Raw genomic sequence first — 24,569 nt, 5'->3', positions numbered from 1 at the left:
CCTTTTAGGACTCTATCAACACGAAGCATGGAGATGAATAGGAGCATTTAACAAAGTGACTTGTATATGATGGACAACAGGGTAATGATCAGAGAGAGGGGCACATACAACCCAATTTGGAAATGAAATGGGCAGAAAAGAGGTAGTGAATTCTTATGGTAAAACTTTTTGAAGTTTTGAAACCACATTTAAAATCTGTCCTGCAAATATGCTCCTTCATCCCCTGGCTTGGGCCTCCTTTGATTTGCGCCAGGCAAAAATCTGTTGTTTTCTGCTGCTGTGAGGATGAGGAGCTCAGAAATTGGAGAGAGGCAATTGTGGCTGGGCACCCACCCTGAGGGAGATGAAGTGCAAGAAAGAGTCACAGTCGTGCAGGTGTGTTCAGCCTGCAGCTTGGGCATTGACTGTCAGACTTCTGACAACACTGGGACTTGGTTTATTGGGGGATTAGATTTGGAGCTCTCCATAAACATTTTAAAGATAAATTGTTGAAACTTTTGTGTAAAGCATGTGAAGCTGGCTTGCCTCATCTCCAAGTGATACAAAGCTGAATTTTCCTACTAGGGAATATCTAGCCCCTGAATATCAAGGGCTACTTGTTTGGTTTCTGATTTTTAGTTCTCTCATTTTTTTTATTGCATTTTGTTTTTTCTTTTGTCTGTTATCTGGTCTGGTGATCTTGGTAAGGAAAAGCAGTGCAGACAAAAAGTGAGATTACTTTGGCATGTTCAAAGTGACCTAGAGAGGAAAAACTTTGGAGGCACTGTGTGCTGCAAGCTCTGTTGCCACGAGAGCACAACTGCAGCTCAGGAGAGGTGGTTTCACTTGTTGGTTTAAATGGTGCATTTATTTGATATTTTGAACAGTACACTGACTGTGTTTGAAAATATCTTAGGGCTATACAGCCCCCAGCTATATTTTTCCTTACTGCAAGCATGCTTTGGAAAGTTAATAGAGAGCAAATAAAGCAGCAGCTCCCACACAAAGATTAGAAGAAACAAAAGGCATCATTTAAAAGCAAAAAGTTAATGATTGTGGTATTTGAAATATGCATTAGATGAATTTACATATTCACATAATGTAAAAAACACAAGTTTGTGTTTTTTGAGATTTCTTCTTTGGGGTCTATGTTTTTGGCTTATTTTTCTTTCAGCTGTCAAAATAATAGGTACATCCTTCTCCAGTGGGAACCTCTAGAGAGTGTTTGGTTTGGGTGTGCCCAATTGACTTCAGGAGGCAAAACTTCTGTTTGCTTTTGTTGATTCAAATTTCTGAGTGGAGAATGCTTGGTCTTCTACTTTGAAATCTCTTCATAAAAATCAATCTCTGTGAAATAATTTTGCTTTTAGCCACAGCATTTGTGCTTAAAAGCACATCACAACCTATCATGGGCATAGTTAATTAAGACAATAATTTAAGCTTAATGAACCAGACTTTCTCCCCAAAGTGGAAGGATACTTCTAGTAGGTTTGTATTTGTGATGTGCACACGACCTGTTTTTACCTTGAAAGCGCCTACTTTCAAAAATCTTGTGTCCTCCTTACCAGTGATTTTGGTCCACTGTGCAGTGTGATTTTTTTTCCCTTTTCTTTCTTCCTTTTGGCCCCTTTTTCTCTTCTTCCTCTTCTATTTCTTTGTTCTACACTCTTTATATTTTGTATAGATTTCCCTCCCCTCTGGCATTTTTACCATTTTAAAACATAAAATAGGGCCTCTCTTCTCATTCTGCAGCTGCGACACCATCCCCTGCTGCACCAAATTGACACTTCCGCGAGCAGCGGCTCCAGTCAGTCACTCGAAGGCTGCTGCTTTCAGAAGTGTTGATTTAGTGCAGCAGGGGATGATGTGCCAGCTGTAAAACTCAGAGAAAAATAATAATAATAATAAAACAACCCTATGACAAATCTTATAGTAAGAGAGGAAAATAAAGTTTGGGGGGTTGGGAAGAAAATATGTGACGGGTGGGAAGGGGCACGGTGGGAAGAAGGGGAACAGTGGTCACTAGGCAATGGGGTGCCTGGCTGCTGGTGGGACAGCCAGGAGGGCAGCTCATGAGCAAATGCTTCTCCTGCTGCTTATAGGCGGTGCCTGAGGTTGAGAGGGCTGAGCAGTGCCTCCTTGGTGCTCCGGGGTTTTGTATTTCTCCCAAACTGGAGAGTTATTCTGGGAAAAATTACCGGTGGCAGGGAGTGGAGCATTCAAAGGACTTAGGGACCGAGGGGGTATCTGTGCTCTGGGGTTACTTACATGTAATCCTTGCAGATTCTTGGACAGTAAAATACATGGTAATTTTATTCTTATGGATATATGCTGTATGGTTCATGAGTGTAAAGGATGTATTTCTTAAAAACATACAGAGAGCACATTGATGTTTAAAGCACATAAATGGAGAGTTCCTTCCAAAACAGCCCTGATTTTCCCCCAGTAATGCTCCTAGAAGAAATAATTCACAACTTATTGATGTCAAAATATTTAATAAGTTGTATCTCTCTCTGCTGTAGAACTGATTCCTTAAAGGTCTGGATGGGCTAACATTTTCCGTTACAGTTTCCAGGCGCTCAAAGTCTGTTCATTCTGATTGATTTATTCTTGCTAAGTTCCTCAGGTGTTTTCATAAGAGAAGCATAACCCTGGCTTTCCATTTGCTCCTGGTTTGCGTGGCAGCTGCTGGTAATGCCCACTCAGGGATTGTGTCTGTATGGGTACCAGCGTGGTCTCACCGATGCAGCACATCTGCAGGGCACAGAGTTCATGCCCTCCACCAGCATCGCCTGGCCATGCTGGAGGGAACTTTGCTGCAGCATACGGGCTCATCCAGCCCTCCTTGACGCCATGCTGCTACACAAAAGCAAACCCTACTGAGAGGCGCTTGCCATACCTTTTATATCTATTGTCATATCTATTTATATCTATATCAAAGCACCCCTTTTTCTGAGGGGGAGAAATAGAAAAGAAATTCTTTTTTTTTTGTGATCCTAAATCACAGAATCACAGAATTTTCTAGGTTGGAAGAGACCTCAAGAACATCGAGTCCAACCTCTGACCTAACGCTAACAAGTCCTCCACTAAACCATATCCCTAAGCTCTACATCTAAACATCTTTTAAAGACCTCCAGGGATGGTGACTCAACCACTTCCCTGGGCAGCCCATTCCAATGCCTCACAACCCTTTCAGTGAAGAAGTTCTTCCTAATATCCAACCTAAAACACCTGCTCGCACCTCCTGCACACAGTCTCTCTGTCCCCCGCAGGTGGTAGCAACAGGCTCAGACAGTCCCTGCATCCAGAGACCTGAACTGCTGCATTTTTGAGTGGGCACTCAGTCTGGGTGTGTGCAGACTTCCTAGAGAGAGCACTGTGCCTGGTGGAGACCACTACAGCCTAGCTAGCGGTAGACCACTGTTAGAGGAGGTGTTCGTATGGGTGGGGGGGGGAATGCTTCACCCTTCCTGCTCGGCCTGCCCTTGCGAATTGCTGCGCCACTCCTTACTGACACGCCATGCCCTGTTTGCCCACCGCGCTCCCTAGGGGCAGCTTTTGAATGGCCGGGGAGGGGGTGCTGCTGGCTCCACCTACACCTCGTTCACCTCCCTCGCAAGGGCTGCTGGCTCCTGGCAGCTCCCTCGAGTGGGCTCGATGCTGGAAAAAATAGCCCTGCCTGTCCGATCCCCTGCTCCGCTGCAGAGCACGTCTGCCCGGAGGCAATCGGCTCGGCAAGTGTAATGGTCTGGAATTTTTGTTTTGGCAAGAAATTTCATATAGGTTATATGTACTGATTTCTATTTTCATTCTCAGGCACAGAATCAGTAAATAAATTATTTCCATGACCCTAATATTTGACTATCCATCAGTGATCTGAGGCAGTGAATGAAATAGGCTATCTGCTAAATAATAACATTGGTAGTGACTTAATCATATGATAAGAATAGGACAGATTCAAGATGGACATAATTCACCGTACACCTCCCAAAGTATTTTCAGCTTTTTTTTTTTTTTTTTTTTTTTTTTTTTTTTTTTTTTTGTGGTGTACAAGTCAGTATGACAGACTGTAATATTCATTAACGCTGTTCACAGTGTCATCTGGGTTAGATTAAATAGGAATTAGTGCAGGAAGATGTGTGGTTTCGACCAGTGATCAAAATAGTAGCTCTGAGCTAACTTAGGCTGTCCCTGTCAGTGGCAGGTTTGAAAGGTGCCAATAAATGTGTAATAAATATTGTTTGTTTGCTTGATAATGTGCAACGCTTGGCAGGATTATGCTGAGGATGGGAAATTTTACAAGAACTCTTGGAAAGCCCTTTTCTTACAAGTTTGCTTCATCTTGCCCAGGTTTGGGCTGTCTTTGAATTAATGGGATACTTAAAATTTATCATGTACTTAAAAACTGGATTGAGATCATATTTCACAAGTCTTGGGAAAAGATCCCGTTGTCTGAAAAGCATTTGCTTTTCCACATTTAAAGAGATTCTTTGTAACAGGCTTTCACAATGATGAACTTCGTAATCTTGTTATTCATCATATTAATTGAAGAAGCTCCTTTCTGATAACCTTTGGCTGTTTATGATGTGTTACCAAATCATCAAAGGGTGAAGAAACTTCGAAAGAGAAAAGACAATAGATCATTCAGTCCATTTTTCTGCCAATGTAGGATTATTTCTTAGAGAACATTTTTTTAGTGTTATGTCAACTTTAGTTTTCAAAATCCCAAGTGAAAGCTTCCATATCTCTCCTTGGGAGACTATTTCACAGGCTAATACATCTCACTGTCAGGAAGATTTTCCCGATACTCTATTGGGCTTAAGCTTTTTCTTTCCATTATTTCTAGTTATATCCCTTTCCCTTGATGGCTTTACACACTTGAAATATTTATAGATTATTATACTTTTCCCTTAAGAAGTTGTTCTTGAAACTTTCCTCAGCTATCAATATGCTTTTGGTTTTGAAAAACCCACCTAAGACCTTCTAGGCTGAGAATGACATTTACTATCAAACCATACTATAGAAAAATGCTCACCACAGCATTTTCTTCAGGTTCTTTTTCTCAGGGTCCAAAATACGTATGAGATTCTAGCTAAAAGAAATCTGATAGAATGATTTTATCAGTGCTTTGAGAAACGCTCCTTTGCTTTGCTTCTTGATGCACAGCTCTTCTGGCCGTGCTGAATGAGGACCCCCTACTGCTACTACTGCTATGCAGTTCTTTGTCTCCTACCTCAGTCTTCTGCTCCACAGAAAACTTGCATCCCTATTAGTTTTTGTACTTCTGGAGCTTGCATAAAATTTGCTTCATTCCTGCAAATGTAACTGTTGTGGTCGGTACTCAGGATATTTCCAGAAGGCAAGAGGAGGGTGATGCTGTGTTATAGTCTGAGGTCCAGCTTGGAAGCCCTCAGCTGTCTTTTAGCTCCTTATTTAGGAAACTAAACCAACGTATGCCCATGCAGGAAAATGCAGAGAGCTGTGACAAGTTCCCAGGTAGACTTGCCAGCCTGGGCTGGTCCCACCTTCTCACAATTCACAGTGGCAGAAGGGGGGCTCCCCAAGCCAGCTGGGAGCACAGCTGAGCTGGTGCACTACCCATGCTGACAGGCAGGCCCTTTTCTTCCCTGCAGCTTTCTGTGTTGTGCGAGGGGAGGCGAGAGTGTGCTGCTGGGTGCCAATGGATACTGGTGCTGTAAGGGCCTTCTACTGTCAGCAGCTGGAAAAATTTACTTTTTTAGTGCAATGTAAGTTATTGTTATTAGCACTAAGTGTTAGTCCTGGCTTAGAATGGAGGGTAAGTGAAATGGTTTACAAGCTATTCACGTTCACAGGAGTAGCTGTTGTTGATGCTGTCATTTCTAGCTTGCTTCTCTAAGGGAGTGCTGCCTGTCTGTCAGCCTTCTCTAATTATTTTCAAACACATTGGGCATATTCACAGCTGAGTCTGGTGGTGGTAAAGGTCCCAAAGACGCCAGCATCCCACAGTGGTCCTGTGCCTTGGAAGCAGCTGGGGCATGTTTGGTGGCCTAGCTGGTGGCACAGCGGGTGCCTGACAGCTTTGTGGCTGGGGACACTGGGCTGAGGATGGTTTTGGAGAAGCAGTGTGGGGAAGGAAGGCACTGTAGGTCCCTCACTTGTGGGTGAGTCATAAGGTAGTGTTTTTCCTGCTCAAAGAACTTGAGCCTTTCCCCAGGATTTTTTAGGCTGTTATACACCGAGCACTGGTCTAATCATTCGTTCCCTCAAATCAATAGTTAAACTTGCGATGATTTCTGCTGACATCATATACTTAAAATTCCAGCTGTGTTTCTGAACTTGAGATCTTTCTCCATGTCTTGTAGAGGACTACCTGCAGCAGAGGTCTGCCATCTTATGTAGTCCTGAGCATGGTGTTTCCTCAAGGAGCGTGTGAGGTGGGAGTGCCACCCCAGGTGCCACTGTTAGTCTTGGTGCTGCTGTCCACCAGGCCACTCCGTTTCCATCCATGTCACAGTTAAAGTCTGTACCTGGTGTGCTTATCCCCAGGTCTGCATCTCTTGTCCAGAACAGCAACTTTCTGCTCTCCTCTTCCTTTCGACTGTTCCAGGGCATTTTCCCTAGATGTTTTACCTGACATTTACCCAAGATAACTTTTATTCCTTTTTCTGTGCCTAATTTCTAGATTGTGCTGTGTACATTTCTGCTTTACTTATGTTTGTAATATTTTCCAGATTTACATCTTCCACAGCTCTTGACAGTGAGATTTATTGCCTAATGCAGATAATTCAGTGCCTTTATTTCTGTATTTAATTTTTAAGAGATTTTTCAAGTGTATTTCTTAAACAGGTATAAAGAACAATGTTTACTAGCAAGTTTCCCTTAGCTTCTTTTCATTGAGAAACGGAATAAAAAGAGTAATGATATTGCACTTCTGCTGACTACTGTGCTTGACTGATTCACAGGGTATTTGCTCTTAACATGTTGTAAGAGTTTAAAAAAAAAAAAAAAAAGTGTCAAACTTTTTTTTGGCACCCAGCTACAGTAGATGCTGTTAGAAGAAACATATGGCCTCACACTAACAGTGTTAAAGCACTGCTAAAGTATTGCATGCATGACATTGACAAATTTCCTCCAGGCTTTTTGTTTTCTGTGTTATTAAGCATTCAAAGTCCAGTATTTCATTACCACTGATGATACGGAGAACCTTATTGACATTCTATCCATCTGTTCATAACATACATTATTAAACGTGAAGCAACTAGTAGGCAGGAGTGCACTTGCCAGCTGTACAATGAATTCTCAGCAGTTTGATGCCCTCTATAAATTTTCTAGTATTCTGCTAGTTTCTCAACATAATTTACAATGTTTTTTTTTTTGTTTTTTTATTGGTGTTGTGCATTGTACAGAGAAAAGTTGCTTCAAAAGAATTCTGTATTTCATAATCCTTAACGTGTAATCTTCAGTTATAGTTTCAAAAAGCCCAGGAGTATAATGTACAGGGACTATATCTGATATCAGATCTCAGTAACTACTATTTTTTTTTCCTCTAGGACCAAATATACCCCATTACCTATGAACAGGACAATGGGGCCCCAATGAGTCACCCTATTCATGTGTTTTTGGAACCCAGAGGAATTGGTTTGACTATTTACAGATTATAACAGTTGGTAGTTGAATGTTTTATTTTCATTCCCAGTTGGTACAATATGTTCACAGCTGATGCTAATGGCTTGCCCATTTGATATCACATATGGTCCACTATTTGGGCCTCCTGAAGCTTTCTTTTGTGGTCAGGCTGCTTTAAAACTATCATATATTTAGGTTTGTTCTGTCTGCTGAGAAAATGACCATGAAAGTCTGAAACTTGGCAACGGTAGAGAAAATCAACAATTCTGTTGATAAAGGCTTGAAGAACTTCTATCTGAATATTCAACAAATAATATTTTTATATAAAATTTAATACAAACGTTTTACTAGATCATGTGAAATTTGAAATGTCCTTTTTGTTCTTTTCCTTATCTTTGAAGCTGAATTTGAATTTCCTTTGAGTGTTTCAACACTTGAGTGTCATCAAGACTACTTTCATTGGGAGTTCATTTGCATTGGAAAACCATTTGTGTCAAATTTGTGTTACTGAAATCATTATTTATATCGTTATTGGGATATTAGATTTCTGGTAATATTTTACAAAAGTAGAAAACTTGAAAAAGTAATCTAATTTTTCCCTTGGTTTCTAGAATAAGGAGAAATGAGCTAAGAATGTGAGAACAAAAATTAAAATTACAAGTGTGTCTTTAGCTCTTATCCTATGATACACAAGTGTTTATACTGACTCTAAAATATAACTGATAAAGCCACAATCTCATGAAAAGATTATTTCAAAAACTATTGCATTTCCCTCTGAGAGGTAAAATTCTCATTTATTCATAGGAGTAGATCATAATAGCTCTAATTCCCTGAGAAGTGGGCATTGTATGATAATTGAGCAGGCTAGAACGTTAATTGTCCTCCACTTCACCTCTAGATGTTTAACTCCTTATCTAGTCAACCAGCAAACAATAATGCTCCCTTATTTGTGCCTTCCTGTTCAAATAATTTTTAACTGGGTAATTTACATGAAATAAAGCAGAATAAGTGTATTCATGTGGAAGGGACGTTGAAATTGTGTTAGATTTAACATATTAAATGCCATTTGTTGGTAAGATAGGGTTTTTATGGTTGTAGTTTTCAATCATACAATTCTCAGAATAACAACAAAGTGACCTCACGTGCAGGAGCACTCCTCTAACAGAAAGATTTAGCAATTTGTACTGTATGGCTACTACTTTCTTATGGCCTCTGCTGTCCCTCGCTGATGCTAGTTAGGACAACACCTGTGTGAATGTTGGATATAGCATGCATACCTTCAATGGTCTGGTTGGATTTGCTGGACGGAGAGAGGCAACTTTCAGGGACAAGGTGCTGGCTTGTTTAGTTTAAGATGGTAAGGTACACTGCACTTGGCTGGTTTGTAGTCTGTTGCTGGAAGCGGGTGGAAATGGAGCTCGAGTAGGAGTCTTTTTCAAGTGAATAAAGTCAGTACTCATCCTGGGGCACTACAGAGAAAACTAACATTTTCTCTACAGGAAAAAAGAAAAACAACAATGTTTTTGCAAGTGAAGCTAATAGATAAGAAGAAAAATTCTGTCCTCTATTATAAGCAATCTCAGGGATTGAGAAAATGACAGTAACACTTCAGCATGCTAATAGGTTCACCTACCTTGAAATGTCTTAAGAAAAGACTGAGGGGATCAAATTATTCAAATAATCACAGCCAAAGACTGGTGCCTGATGTGGTACAAAGCATTTCTTAGGGAAATCTTGGTCCAGAGAGAACTAGAGAGGCTAGCAACATGTTGTCTTTTGCAAATTATTAGATAACAAAGTAAGATTATGCAGGAAGAATTTGGACCTACTGGACACAAACTAAATGGTGTTCAGAAAAGGCAGTGTTTCTCATAAGTAATTGAAGTAAATCTTAAGACCTTGAAACAGTACTGTTACAATGTTATTTTCTTGGTCTTATTTATAAAAGTCATAAGCCCACAAGCCTCTAGGAACAATCACTTGTGTATTGGCTTGTGGGTGTCTAGCAAAACCTGGGTATTGCAATGCAGAAGTGGTTGTAACCTGGACATTTTATGCACATGAGCATGTCCCCAGGGGTCCATGCAAAATTATATTTAGGGTTGGTAAGCCTATTTTGAGGACACTGTGGTAGTGCCTGCAGCCTCTCTGCAGAGCTAGCTATAGAGAAGCAGCAGGGTGACATGGTGGCAGCTGTGCTGCGTGTCATGGAGCTTGTGCCCACTCTGCCACCACACCACCACCTCTGAGGCAACTGTAGTATGGCCCCTGCATGCTGAACAGCATCCACATTCCTCTGCTGTGTTGGCTCCTGCCTTGCTGTGGCCAAAGGGCAATTGCTGCAAAGTGCAGGACGCTCATGTGAAGGTGGGTTTCAGCTCGTTCTGTGTGTGCCAAGTAATCCTGTTAGAAAGAGGAGTAAAGCTGGGCATGGTCTGTGACTAAGGAGATACAAACCCAGTGGTCAGTGCTTAATAATGTTCACCCATGAAGTTTTCAAAGCAGCTGCAGACCTGTGATTTTAAAGTTGCCTCCAAATCCACTTGCTTTGCCGGACCTGTTGTGGAGGAGAAACCTGTTGCCTGTGTGTGTTAGAGCTATATAGGCCTGGTTTATAAACCTGAGCCTGAATTTAGTGAGATAGAAAATAGGGAGATGTATTGGGTACTGGCTTAGGGTATGTTTATAAACGATGCTTTCTGCTTCCATACAAGTTTGTTTTACCCAATTAAAAATGAAGTTGCGTTGTTCCACGCAGGCTCCTCTGTACAATAAGTCAGAGTTATCCTCATCACTAAACCACTGGTATTTTGGATTACTCCTTAAACATTATATATCATGTTAAAATCCACACGTTTAATCTCACTTTTCTTTCCAGTAGAGTTTGGCTGTTATAATTTTATTTATGGTTGCCTAAAACAGGCTTTGCAATACCATCCAACCTACTTCAGGAACATACGTAAAAACAGGATCTTTTCTGATGAGCACTAGGAGAATAATATATATCCTGGGGGATTTTCCCTCCGCTTTTTAATATATATAGATATTTTAATTGTTTTAGTCACCCATGTGAGTACAGCAGCAGGAGCTTCTTCCTGTGATGTTGCTGCTTCTTCCTGATGTTCCTGATGTTTCCTCTGAAAACCTGCAGCAGGTGTGAGTGGCAGCATCACATCATTGCAGCTCTAAATATCTTTTCTTCTCCTTTATCTTCTTCCAGCAGAGGAAGGACCTGAAGCTGGGGCTGGCTGAGGTGAAGGGCACATGGAAGTGGCTTGTTCAGCTGCAATCTGTACGCTGTGCACATGGAGGGGTGGGATGGACTTGATGGAGGCAGCTCCATCTTGTGAAGAGGTTGATTAGAAAAATGGCATCAAGTTGTAATTTATCATTAGTTCTGGATACATTCTGGGGAGTCCCCTCTTGTGATTGGGATTAAATTATGTGTGGTGTTAATGCAGAGTCTTCTGCAACAATGTAAATGAGTTGTTAACATGGCACTTCACAGCCATAATAATTCAAAGCTGGTAGCAGGCTTGATGGGTCTGCAATAAATGTTTTATTATTTAGGAAAAATATACTATACAAGTTGCAATGTGCCATGCTCATTCATGCTGTAAATCAACAAAGATCAGCAGACTGAATAGAAAAATGAAAAGCTTATTTAGGAACTGACACAAGCTTTCAGATGAGCAGGGATGGCTGAAGTTAACTGCATTCATTTTTCTTTGCTTGTCACAGTTGCCACTTGAATTTCACTGCTAAAGATTGTGGATAGTTTTGCTTTATGAAATTATATCTACAGAAACAGTATTTGCATTTATATAGGCTTAGTTATAATAAAGTTTAAACTTAACACACCCCCTTGCCTTTGCAAACAAACAAACTGATCAGCCAACCAGAAACCCCTGTTAAAATAATATTTATCCCTTGGTTTTTGTAGATCTGAATAGGAATCTGCTAAATGGGACCCAATGACTACTGTAAAGACCTAAAACTGGTGAGCATGTGAAGCGCAGGAATGCAAAGCTATGGCTTCCCCTCCAGTTTCAGCTTTGCTTTAAGGCTACCTCTGTCCTCACATGGATTAAAAACAAAGCTTTCTTAAAAATGTGGTGAGTGAAAGCACAGATTGGGTGGAAGGGCTGGGAGACTGGGGATTAGCATGGTTATCATGGTGTGGTGATGGAATTCCTGAAACGTGTGCAGCTGCCATCCTCTCTTCTATATAAAAAAAAAAAAGAGTCAAAGAGATCTCATAGTGAGTTTGCTTCACAGAGGAAAAGTTTTGCTTCTGAGCCAGGCATTTGTATACCAAGGCAAGTCCAATTAAGATGACTGAATTGTAAGTGTCATAAAATAGAGAAGGCAAAGGACATTTAATTATAGCTGTGGTGCCAGGGAGTGGTATAACAAAAGAAAAAATGTTCACCTACAACAGAGTGCTGCCTAGCACATTTGGTGCAATAGAGAGACAATATATGGTCTAAACATGCACTTTGAAATAGTTCAGAAAGCCGTATCTTCTGATTTTTCATGTAGATGTTTTCCAATTATCAACACAGTTTAAGAAAAAGTAATATATATATAGTTTTTTGTATCGAGACCTTCAACTTTGTTCAGAGGTTGAAGAAAAAGCATTATGCATTAAGACAAAAAGGTTGCCTAAGAAAATGTATTCGTGACCCAGAAGAATGTATAATTGATGTGTGTGGTTGTCTGGATAGAGGAATAACAATAGCAACCATTAGCGATGAGAGCTGGAACAAGTCAGGCAGTGAGGCAGGATGTGTTTTATAGGTCATCTGGGCTCCATTCAGATCTACAGGTTGCTATTCCTTCTCCATACTTGAAAGCATTTAATGGATTATTATAAAAGGAAAAGGATGGTATGCAATAATGGTTTAAATTGAAGCTGTGTGTATATATCACCACTGCGTGACTTCTAAATGAATGCTTCATTTTCAAAATTCTCCTATGGCATACTTGAAAGTTTGCCAGAGCATCAAGGAATTAAAACAATGAATTCAGCAGCAGCAAGAGTAAAGGACACTGAACACTACTGCATATGAAACAGTTCTTCTATTTTGTGACATAGACTGCTATAAATAAGGAAAGCTCACCAAGAAAGATTTTTCCAAATCTACTGTCTGTTCTCTTCAAGGCAGGTGAACTGTTTTTGATCTGTGTTTTTTTATAATATTAAGAAAAAAGAATTTTGGGAAGAGGCTTAACAGTCAAGCTATCAAAGCTGAAAGTGCGTGTTACAGAACTCAAATTCGAAATCCCTGCTTGCCTGGAAAATGGTTCTTTCATATCAAAATTGATATAAGTTACAGGGTGGAGAATCTTTTCTGCTTTGTTTCACATGAACATAAAAGTTTTATTCCTGCTTTTAATGGGTAGTATTTTACAAATGTAATGGAACATAATTTTACCAGGTTTCCCTGAGGGAAAGTCATGGCATGATTACACAGGCAGTCCCATCTCATTTAGTATAATGCTTACAATATACATGCAAATATACGTAGGCTACTCAAGTTAGAGGTAGATTGAATGGCATTCAGATAATCATAGAGTGGTGTAGATCCTGAAGATAGTTTTGCAAGAGGAATATGGAATGGATGTCTGCAGGCACACATACCCCCAAGTGATGTTTCCCTGCGATACAGAAGATTCCAGCTGTGCCAGATGAAAGAACCTGGCATGTGTACGTTGGGTGGTTCAGGCCAAACATCTTAGCTCGGTCCCATTTCAAACCCCATTGTTAGCATAGCCCAGCAAGTGGAGAAGGAAGGTAGATGGAGGAGACACAAACCCTTGTGGCTTGCAGTGTGCCCGGCAGTCAGAACAGCCTGGGAGAAGGAGCAGTCCCCTTCCAGGCAGAGCTCTCGTATCATCCCTTGGGATGTGGGGTTGCAGGGTGACGGGAAGGACGCTGAGGGGCTCTGCAGGCATTCGAGAAGATTCAGGCCAGGTCAAATAGAGGTGCAGGGTGACATAGTTGTGAATTTCACACCAGTGAAGTCTGCTCTCCAGAGTCATTGCACAGGGAAATGTTCAGATATATGGATCAAATACATCTTTATTATAATAATAACAAAATGATTTAATACAGTGCAGTGCAAACTGCAATCCCAGCATGCTGGGTGGATATGTCAGGAAAGTAACTTGCAAGCAGAAATCTGTGCTATAAGCTAGTATGAAAGGTCTTACATTTGTGGACTTGTAGGGATGCTCTTTCTGGCTTGGCTTATGCAACTGTGAAGGAGAAACCTGTAGAAAAATGATCTGAATGGCCTGTTTTCTTGCAGGAAATGATTGAACCATTTTAAAACATTCTACCAGCACATGTGAATATAGCATATTCCCTAGTTCATGAGCAATATACAGTCTTTTCCTTGCAGCTTTATTCTGCAGAATTTGTGACGGATTCTCATATCAGACCTGTCCGTCACTTAGCCTGATGTAGCCAGAGTACCATCGCAAGATCAGAGAAACTACCCAGATTTTCACTGGTGAAGTGCTGTAAGACTACAGTGTGCAGAAATCTGGACTTGTTACTGCTTCTTTGGAGATGCATGGAGGAATTGATCGTAACCGGCCTGGAGTCAAAGCAGCAGCAGTTCCTAATGCTCTCCTGCAGGACTGCTGGCAGCAGAGCTGCCTCCTTCTCCAGGAGCTTGGGGCTGCTGCTGTAGCTAACATCTGGGTTGCAGGTGTGAGGACAGCAGTGGGGCTGGCAGCTGAAGTCCTCTTTGAGTAGGCAGATCCTTTCTCTTTGGGTTTGAGAAGGTCAAGGAATAATAAGGGCAAACAGTGGAAATGATAAAAAATGAAGTATGGAAGCTCAACACCTCTGTCTATGTTAGATTTCTCTTAAACTTTCCCTCTATTTCTGTTAGTAGCTCAGATTTGTAGGGAATAGTAATAGATATGTTAGTGCAATATATGTATTACAGATATGAGCCTATATCTGCTGTGGAGAAAACTAAAGACAGCATTTACAACAAAAATAACTTTTTGTATCATAGTGCTGTCTGTTCCCTGACCCATTTGAAGTCAACCTGCTATTTAGTGTTCGAGGGAATATTTGTTTAATATATATATATAAATAAATAAATATATATATATATATATAACTTTATTTTCTTTGTGTTTGTTTGCTACATCTCAATTACTTATCAGTACTTGGGAACATGAATTGTATCAATTTTCTTTTAGTCATGTAAAATTTATCATTCAGATAAACTAATGCCTGAGTTGGTTTCAGGCTGCAAAAGTGTTTACTCTTCCTTGTTCAATAGTTAGCATTTCGTCTGTTAGCCTGGGATGGGTAAATTTCAGAATGCACCTTATTTAACCTCTAAAAATGTATCTTGTTTGGTGACAGGGCACCCCAGTGCTACACCTGCCCACTCATCCTTTTAGAGGACAACGTTGCCAGATGCTTTCCATCACAACCTTGTCTCATGAGACTACCTTGTTTGTCTGTCTTTTCCTATCCATAGAGATGTTTTCAGATGGGATATAAGACTGATATAAAGTTGTATTTCTTTGTTGTTTGCTTTTCAAGATTTGCAACAGCTAAGTTGAGCGCTGAAGTTGGTGATCTGTTGGGTGTGCCAGGCTGTGGGCATGCTGTTGTCATTTCATTTTCCTCTACAAAAGGATGTCTGTTTCTGCTATTTGCAAAACAGCTTTAGCTGTGCTTTTTTTTTTTTTTTTTTTTTTTTTTTTTTTTTTTTCTTTCCCAAGACATTTGTGAACCAGGTAAGCAGTAAGCAGGCAATGTAGTTTAATATCAACCAGAAATATATAGTAGGGGAGATTTTTGTTTAAACAAGGATTGTTCCAATTGTAGGAAAATTCAGAAGAATGAAAAGTGTGAAGTAAGCGCATCAAAGCTAGAGGGGTTTAAGCTCCTCTGTGGATGATCTAATTCAGGAGGAGAATGGCCTTACTTCATGGTAGCTTAATCCTCTTTTACACTAAAGTCAGACCACTTCTCAGTGAGAATATCCACACAGGAATTTAATGTATTTTAACTTACATGCATTATTATCATGGGTTTAGTTGGCTCATCTTAACTTGCCTGAATGACCTCTTGCAGGGAAAAAAAAGACCCCCTCCCACCCCCGCCCCCAAACCAAGCAACCAAAAAAACAAGCAGCAAACAAACAAAAACCTATACACAGATGTATGGTAGAAGCTTTATTTAAAATGTAGTCATGCCCATAACTCGATGTGGGTTTTTGGGTAACAATGTGAAGTGATAGGTGAGAACTCTTTCATAAACCACACTTACATACCCTGTTCCGACAGTGTAACAGTTAATTTCTTATTTGCAACTGCACTGCCCAGAAATATTTGGAAAGCCTCAGAATAAGTGCTTGATATCTGCTCACGTGTTGGACACTACAACACCAGTGACTCTTCTTCACTCAGAATTCCAAACTCTGGAATTCTGGGACTTGAATGTCAGCAAAAATAATCTCTGTGATTAGTCTTTGTGTAATCATCATCTGTGCTTTTTTTCAGTCCAAAAATATAAAATGATACCAGTCACTTTGGAGAAATTTGCCTAACACAATGTCTATATGAGCAGAATCACAGAAGCATCTCTGAACTTGCGTGGAGAACTTGCAGTTGATACCTGATGGGAAGAAAGGGAGGAGAAACACTGACCAGCCAGTTTTCCAGCATGCCTTTGGAACAGTTTTCTCTGAGGAATATTTTTAATGTCAGACAAATGGCAATGACAGGATAGGATAGTGCTGGAGGCATGTAATGGTGCAAAATGTTGGCAGAAACCAGGATTATGGAAGTCCACTTTTGAACAGCTTAGAGCACCACTGGCACACAGGGGCATCCCAGTTTTTGCTGCTACTCGTCTGATTCACCTGGCTACCAAGGCAAACGTAACGGATGATTTCTACAGAACAATGCTCACCTCCTGAATGTTAAGTACCAGATATTTTGGGACACTGTTGACAACTTTGTGAAGCTACTGTGAATAGGAAGTCCCACAGAAACTTCCTGGTCTTTCGTACCAGGCCTTGGGGTTCAGCAAAATCACGTTGTGCTTAGAAGACGTTAGGCTGGTGAGTTGCCGTGGGTTTTTAACGTAAGGTGATCTAGCAAGGCTGAGCACAGTGGGCTGTTTCTTTCTGTGGCTGGAGAAATCTCTTAGTGAGAAGGAAAATACATTCAGAAATGTAGTGGGTGCACCAGAAATGCTGAAGGGCTGCTGGTTTGTAGGTTGCTGTTCCTGGAGGAGGGGAGGCACAGGCTGTATGGGTTACATTGAAAGGTCTGTGCTGCCACAGAACCACTACTGCTGCAGTGGATTGCCTTTTTTTCTAAGTTCCTTTTGTCACCATTTGAGGTTATGGAAGGTGCAGCAGGCAGTAGAAGCAGAGCTCCCCGCTCAAACAAGAGGTACAAGGGGTTCTTTGCAGGTTGTTTAAATCTTTCTTCCTTGTTTCTGCAGCCTCATTTGAGCAGTTTACTTCACAGTGAGTTTGGCCTGAAGCTTAGAACACTAATAAAGCTGTCATATAAAAAGCATTACTGGTATTTGAAGAATTAAACCTGTATTTGAGAAGTTAAAGTTTGCCCTGTATTTTTTTTTTTTTTTTTTTTTAGCAGTGTTTGTGTACCATGCCTTTTTGAGTTAATGCATAACAACTTGAGTCGGCTAAAAGTGTATGGCATTAATGAAACTGTGAGCTACATAAAAGACTAAATTGCTTTTTCTTTTTCTGTAATTGCCACTACAATAAAAGCTGCCTTTACTGTAAAATTTTTCAGGGTTAACCCCTGCAGAGCTCTCAGCTTGACAAGGGAGAAGTGTGATTAGAGGTGCATAGGGGAGGAAGAAGTGGGAGAACAGCTGACTACTGGTAATTAGGGATGTTCAAAGACTTTAGGCAGCAGAGGGCAAAAGTTGCAGTCATGCTGTCCAGTGCCCAGATGAATTGCAGTGTACTGAGTGAGGGTCAGCTGTGGTCCCTCAGCCCAGTAGTTTTGGCAACCCTGTCCTGCTTAGTACCCTTTTCAGAACGCAGCTGAATGCTGCAGAGTGACTGGAAGGGGATGAGGGGACAGCTCTGGTTGTAATTCAGGAGAAAAAGGTGAAGGAAGTTTTTTGTGTTCTCTGCTGTGACTACTGTTTTGACCAATAGCCATAGATATTCTAGAGTGAGAAGGCAAATGTGGCAGTTCCTTTATGCAAGACCTGGAACCAAACCTCCTGGTTTACAACTTTTTTTTTATATCCTGCCAAGGTTATATAGGTGTTGAGCCTGTATATCTACTGTTAAAATCTACTTTTGTTTTTAAAGTGTAATAAAAATACTATGTCATTATGATGAGAGACTGTCTTAGGTGGAGAGATTGAACATAGTATTTTTGGTATTCCTGTGGTCAAGTGTTGCAAAATGCTAAGAAACACTGCTGATAAACGTTGCCCCTGCTTTCAGTACCCTATGTCACCTGCTCTGTGTGCTTTTCTCCTTTTCTTACTGTTAGAACAGAAAATACTTTTAAAAGCATGGAAAGTAGTAGACTTTTAAAATGTCTGAAATACCATTTCATCTGGAAAGAGGTTTAGAATAAGTAACCTGCCGTGTTAGAAAAGGTTGCTAATTATCTGAATTTCACTGTGGTTTAATTAGCGGCATCTACGGTAGAGCATGGAGGTGGTGCTTGTCACCTGCCATGGAAAATGTTGTCTTTCAGAAGAGGGTAAATTATGTCAACCAAAATACAGCCTGATTTTAGATGTACAAAAACATTCCCTTTAAGCTCTTTTGATGGGTGTATCTGAGTAGGCGTTATCAAGGGAGTGAGGAACTAAGGTACTAGTGCCCTGACGATCTCTGGCCCCATCCTGGGCAGGTCTGAGAGCCACCAGCATCCTCAGTGCTTGCTGTGAAAAGAGACAGATCTCACTAGAAAAGGCTTTTGGGGTGCTGCTGGATGGGCACACTGCTCTCAGTGGCTCCTTACAATTAGAGGAGAAATGAAAACAAGCGGGAGTGTCAGTTCATGGGTATCAGAACAATAATGTACTATCTGTGAACCAGGTGCATGCTAGCAGAAGCAAAATATTTCTGGTTAAGTGTGCTTCGTCTTGATGTTATGCTTTCTTTGTTGTCTTTGTTAGCTGTGTTAATAAATGCAATTTGTAATTCCCTTTTAATATATTTTATAGTTAAGGGAATTGGGTATAGATAGCGGTCATTTGTTATGGACAGCTTTGTCCATAGCAGCTTAATGCTTGGAAACACTGGAATCATCTTAATGAGGTGGTGGGTCTGAGCTGGAAGTTGTTGGGGTCAGCAGAAAGGTGGCATTTGATGTCTCTTGGATCCAACAAAACAAGGCTGAATCCCTGTCTAAGATGAGAATTGGTAATGTTTGTGTAATCCAAGATGTTATTTTCTTGCCTGCTCTGTGCTTCTAAGCTTATCCTTTTTCCAGAGTAAGGATTCAACAGGTTGGGAGGCAGGGTAGGTACAGCTGAATTATGGAGTAGTTAGTATTTCAGTAATCATCTCATGTTCACAAAGATGTTCTGATCTCTTTGTTTAGAAATGAAACTATTCTTATGGCAAGCAGTATATATAATGTATTTCTGCTTTGTAATGGAGGAGAGCAAAGCGGGATGTTCATTTCTATAACTGCTATTTTTATTTTTTTATGAAATTTTAATTCTTAATTATTACAGAACAAATTGTTTCAAAAATACGTTTTTTTCCATAGACAGGATTACATAGAAAAAGTGTTTTGGCCTGGCCTTTATGACAGCACCCATAATGATTTTGAAAAGAAACAGCTAATATGCTGCTTGAAGGTAAATTATTTTTCAGTAATTCAATGAATAAAGTCAAAGCCATGCAAAAAAAAAAAAAAAGGCGGGCGGGAACTGATTAAGAGTATATGTTTATCACAAAAATATCAAAACAAGAGACAATGTGGCACTACTGTGTAGTCTTTTTGTAGTCAGGATATTTATTTTTGTAGTCAGGATATTTGGGGGTTGGACCCACTGATCTTTCGAGGTCCCTTCCAACCCCTTCAATTCTGTGATATTTTTCCACAGCGTGTGCATCCTGCACATAGGTACCAGTCCTGTAATAGGCTTTACCCACTGCACCAGGTGGGGCTGTGGAAATGGTGTGAGTGGAAACTTGATGAGCCCTACACACCAAAATTATTTCCTTCAGGCAATCAAGGGGTACAGAAACACCATTATCACAGGATAAATATTTTTCAGAAAATAATCTACCCATTCTGGCATTCAAGTTTTCAAAGCAGATTTACAAAACAAACCAAAGAAAGAACCTGCAAATGAAGATGCTGAGTAGCAGGGACCCAACAGAGAGGTTGGTTTATGACATTATCATTTTCATTCCTTTTCTGTTAACTTTTCAATTCTATCTGACTATCTTGTCTTTCTGTTTCTCTCATTTCTCTGTCCCACAGGAGTGAGTGACCTCAACATGGTTCCCTGTGCAGGAGCTGCTTGAGGCTCCGCAGGTGCTAGTTGTCCTTTCCTCTCATATCATCTAACTGATAATATAATAACTTCATCCCAGAGCATGTCTTCCCAACATGCTTTTACTGCAGTTTGCAACCTCAGTTTCAGACCTAAAGAAGGGCTTATTTGCTTGTCTATTTTTCCCCCAACTCTAATAGCTGGTCTCATAAAAGATATTGTCTCCTCCCACAAACCTTGGCTCTCTAGCCTATGTACATGCTTCTTTGGGGAAGCGAGCAAGAAAACAATCTCCTCAAGCCTGGAATTTCCTTGTGAGAGTGAACTGTAGCCGTTGAATTTTAGCATTTTTTTTTAACTAACAGTTTTACTGATCTCTACTCATCTGATTTGAATATGTGAATATGGACTTGAGAAGGGAAGCTGAAATATCTCCAGGGCTGTCCAGTTTGTGGCCAGCTTGAAAGACACTGTTCTGCCAGCACACCCACACAGCCCAGCAGATGAGGACTCACAAGCTTTGGCCAGAGTTGAATGAGAGGCTATGAGGGGTGTGTGAGTCCCCATTTGTGTCACATCATAATGTCACACCCAGCAAGTGATGCCACGTCCCTGGTATGAGGGCCTCCTGTGAACAGAGGAGCCGCAAGGCTTCAGGCAGTCCCTTGCTGAGGGGAAGGCTGGAGGCACGAGGACAGGGCACTGCAAGGCCCTGCTGCAGAGCTCCGGGCATGAGTTGCTTTTGGGAAGCTGGCTGTGGCATCACTGGCACAGAGCTCAGCCTTAGGTCAAAACCCTCCTGGGATTTTCCCCCTCAAAAAATCACCGACCTGTTTCTGAAATCAGACAATAAAATACAGTGTGGCAAACCAAAGCAGTGGATCTGGCCCCACGCTGGGTCACCCTTGGGGTCATTCAGTGCAATCACACTTGATCGTGCTGAAGAAGCGATTTGGAAAGTGCTTAATCCGTATTTTTTGGAAGTGGCTTCATCAACTGATTGCCTTTAATTCCTGATACAAATACTAATGTAAGAAATGGGTGAAGTTTGACTCACAGAGATGCTTCTCTCACTCATGAGTAAGTCTGCGTTCAGCTGAAAAACCATCGGACATGTACAAGGTAGTAAGGAAAGCAGATTGATTAAACTGATCATCCTCATTAACTACTTCTGGTAATATGAAAGCTAGTAGCATTGCATGAGACTGAGGTGATGAGATAAAAGGATATAATGTGTTATTATCTCTCATTGCCCCCATGTGTTGTTATGGGACAGTCAAGGCTCTACTTAATTCAAAACATAATGAGACATTTATATAAATGTCTCCATTATCTTAAGTAACATTAAAACAGGGTCATAAACACTCTTATTCAAGTCAGCAGCCAGCCACACAATGTAGTTTGGTCTGTAACTCTTATATGGACAGTTTTCTTTGCAGTAGTTTTAGCAATGTCTTTGGCGTATGTGGCATTGCCCAGTGTGAGGGGGCAAACAGAGCACCCTGGTGCATCCAACGTGTCCCTGTGAAGGGGCGCTCTTGACATGTAGCTCCACTGTTGCTGTCTAGTCTTCTGTATTTGTCTTTTATGGAGAATACATGGGTATATTCCTAATTCTGCCAATTCAGTGTTTCTCACAGAAATGCCTCCTTTCAGAAGTCTGTCAGAGAAGCTGGTTTTGGGCACTGGGCAATGCTGTGCTCACTCCCAAGGCAGCCAGGAGGGACCTGTCTTCAGCTGGAGCCAGGCCCCTGCTGGGGTGAAACGCAGGTGTGGAGGGGCCGAATTTAATGTGTATTGATCACAGGGAAGGAGAAAAAATGTAAAGGAGGATATCACTGGTACAAGGTGAGCTCTCAGCTAGGTTGTTTTGCTTACTTTACCCCATACTATCTGGACCTGTGCTATTTTCTGTATGTGGAATGCTCTTGGGCTACCAGTCCCCTGTGTGCCGCTATTGCATCTTGTCACTTTCCAGCCTTCCTCTGTTGGGGTTTGTCACAGCAGCTCCTTGCCTGTCTTTCATTGCCTCTGGGGATGTTCAGTGCTCGGTCCAGCCCAGCTGGTGGGGACCAGGTCCTTGTGTTACATTCATGCTAATTGGCTGTAGAAGCTTCGTTTTCTACTCCTTTTTGGATGAAAACACTCCACAAGAACAGCCTCGCTGGGCAAGTGGGCAGGGGCGAGCTTGCGGGGTGAGCAGGGGGAGCCCAGTCCTGCGCAGGGCCCACAGCCAGCACGCAGGGCCCCGCGGCTCAGCCGGCACTGCCAGCCAAGACACGCCAGTATTTATGCCACGATGGGCAAACAGTGGGGCCGAGACAAAGGGAGCAGCAGAAAAGCTGGTGAGCAGGAGACAGCAGAGAGCAGCATGGAGCCACGCTGGCGGCCGCCCACACCACAGGGCCAGGCCTGCGAGGAGGTGCGTGCTGAGGCTGATAGCACAAGCGCTTCTGGTGCGGAGCCCTGCTCTGTGTGTGGGCATGTTGCTTCACTTGGCAGCCAGAGCGCTAGCGAGGGTGCTGGGTTTGACTTGGAGAGCACAGGTTGGTGGATGGGCTTTGGGAAGTGCACGTTAATCGCTGCTTTGCAAACTGTTCCCGTTCCACAACCAAGCCCGTAGGCAGCGCGTGTGCTGCGGGGCTGTGGGAGCTGCCTGGCACCGCTGCGATGCCTGCTTGCATCTGCACACATCGTGCTGCCGAAGTACATTATTGGGTTTTAACCCGACGGCAGGGAAGCCTCCAAGCACAGCTTAAAAAGAATAAAATTGTGGATGTACTTTAGGGAGCAAAAATGATCTCCTTTGGCATTGTGCTGTTATAACAAATGCGTGTATGTGATTTATCCTAATTAAAAAAATGACAGACATAAGCCAGAGAAACGTCTGTAAATGACAGAGTCTGGTCCTGTCTTTGTTTATCACCATCATAATGCATTGCTGGCCTCCTAAAATCATTAGCCTTTGTTATTTGGTATCAGCCACAGGCTTTGGATTGAAGAATTAAAAGTGTGCAATAGTGAAACAGCGTGAGCATTTAGAAGTGGGATCAGCGATTCAGTTATGCTCAATCCTTCTTTATTGCTGTTTTGATTTTATTTTGTCTGTTTGTTTAGCAGGCAGGAGACAGTTTTTCTAGCCTGCAGTTGAAAAACAGAAACCTGGAGTGGTGATAAGAATTTTCCCTTTCTTAGAGTGTATTAAAGGGTTATCCACTGTATAAGGCCACCTCTATCGAATTAACACTGGCCGTTTCCCCATGTGTGTCGAGTAAGTTTTCAGATTAAAACAGACCTCTGAAGGGATATACACGCATGCATTAAAGAAAGATGCTGCGATATTCTGTATCAAAAAGGTTAAACTCATCGGATTCTATGTAAACACTCATTTTACCCTAGCTAACCTGTAAAGATTTCATTTTGCTTCATTTATCTTCTCCCTTACCCTATGCTAAACCATCCCTAGCTTCGATGAAAGAATCATGTCTCCATTCATTTCCTATCTTGCTGAATTGCCTTCGCATTTCCTATCATCTGCACATAATCCTATTCTCTCCATTATTGTCTTAATACCAAGTACAGCACAAGATAATGGATAGGCACTGTAATAACAGTGTGGCCTGTAGGAGCCCCTCGAGGGAAATATCTTTGACGCTGGTAGAATATTAATGCATCCCAGGTTCCTGATCTTCCTCTTTCACTTCATCTCCTGTTTTCTAAACTACATAATGACTTTCATATACATGACAAAAGCATTAGAACAGAAAAAGACTCATTGATGAGCAGCAGGGCTGTGTGATATTAAGAAGCACTGTTCTCAGTTCTTTGTACATTTTTTGACCACCATCAGAGACGGTGTATTCAGGTAATTTCTGATTTGAATAGATACAGGCATAAAGAAGCATTATCATATTCTGTTAATCCAAATGCCCATCACAGGCACTGCATGAAAATAAATTAAAATGTAATTCCTCAATAATGCATCTGTCTACAGGATGATTTTCAGCAGATTAAAAACAAACAACTTGATATCACTTAGAAAGGCTAGTGGATTGTTTTTGAGATGCTTAATCATCAGCAGATTATGAATGGAACAGTAAATCAAAGCAGGGTATGTTAAACAATGTAGACTGTGTTGTAGCGGCAATTTACTGTACATAATTTTTTAATAAAAGGAAAAAATTGATTTTTGAGTGTAAACATTGAGTCCTGTGAGAATTTAGCTGCTATTATTGAAAAGGAGAATGTTAAAAATGTTATTCTTGTCATGTAGAAGTAATAACCTTTCATTTCTTTTACAAGAAACAGAAGTTTGCTCCCTTCAGGACTGCCTTTAGCCTAACTCCTTTTCTCTCTCTTTTTTTTTAGGACAAATTGTATCTGTTGCTGTTGTATTTTGCTAATGTACTCCTGAATCATTCCCTCCCAAACCAGGGTGTATACCCTGGTGAGGAAGAGGAACCCCTCAAACTCCCCT

This window comes from Aythya fuligula, chromosome 8 (assembly GCF_009819795.1).
Source record: "Aythya fuligula isolate bAytFul2 chromosome 8, bAytFul2.pri, whole genome shotgun sequence".
Lineage (NCBI taxonomy): Eukaryota > Metazoa > Chordata > Aves > Anseriformes > Anatidae > Aythya > Aythya fuligula.
The sequence above is the reverse complement of the archived record's forward strand: the minus strand, read 5'-3'. Positions refer to the sequence as shown.